The sequence below is a fragment of the Myotis davidii genome, unplaced genomic scaffold (genome assembly GCF_000327345.1).
Source record: "Myotis davidii unplaced genomic scaffold, ASM32734v1 C62390610, whole genome shotgun sequence".
NCBI lineage: Eukaryota > Metazoa > Chordata > Mammalia > Chiroptera > Vespertilionidae > Myotis > Myotis davidii.
This window is the reverse complement of record NW_006344526.1, coordinates 1-458: the sequence shown is the minus strand read 5'-3', so window position 1 is coordinate 458 and position 458 is coordinate 1. Positions and strand designations below refer to the sequence as shown.

The 458-nt window shown below is 63.3% G+C and overlaps 1 long non-coding RNA gene across 1 annotated transcript; it reads left to right on the top strand.

The window, feature by feature from the left end:
• The first annotated feature begins 6 nt into the window (after nt 1–6).
• Nucleotides 7–424, top strand: LOC102768890. The gene is made up of 2 exons (XR_436370.1): nt 7–141; nt 276–424. It is a non-coding gene; the product is annotated as an uncharacterized LOC102768890 (long non-coding RNA).
• The last annotated feature ends 34 nt before the right edge of the window (nt 425–458 follow it).

The following is a 458-nucleotide window of genomic DNA, read 5'->3' as shown; positions in this document are numbered from 1 at the left end:
ACCAGACTCTTGACAGCACCCACCCTCCTGCCCCAGGATCATCGACGGTGTGACGTACCCAGGGAACATCAAGCAGAAGGATGCAGCCCAGAAGCAGTACAGTGCGGCCGTGGCCAGGGGGGAGAGCGCTGGCCTGGTCAAGTGAGCCTAAGGGGGTGCGGGAGACCCCAGTGGGGGTGGGGCAGAAGTTGCCCCTGCCTGTAGTTCTGCTCCTGCCTCCAGTGTCCATACCCTACGTGGTCTGGAGGGGCAGGCCTGATGCCCTCCTCCCCCAGGGCCACTGGGAGAAAGATGGAGCAGTTCCAGGTGTCGGTGAGTGTGGCCCCCGCTGCCAAGGTCACCTTCGAGCTGGTGTACGAGGAGTTGCTCAAGCGGCGCCTGGGAGTGTATGAGCTGCTGCTGAAAGTGCAGCCCCAGCAGCTGGTCAAGCACCTGCAGGTACCTGGAACCTCCTCCTC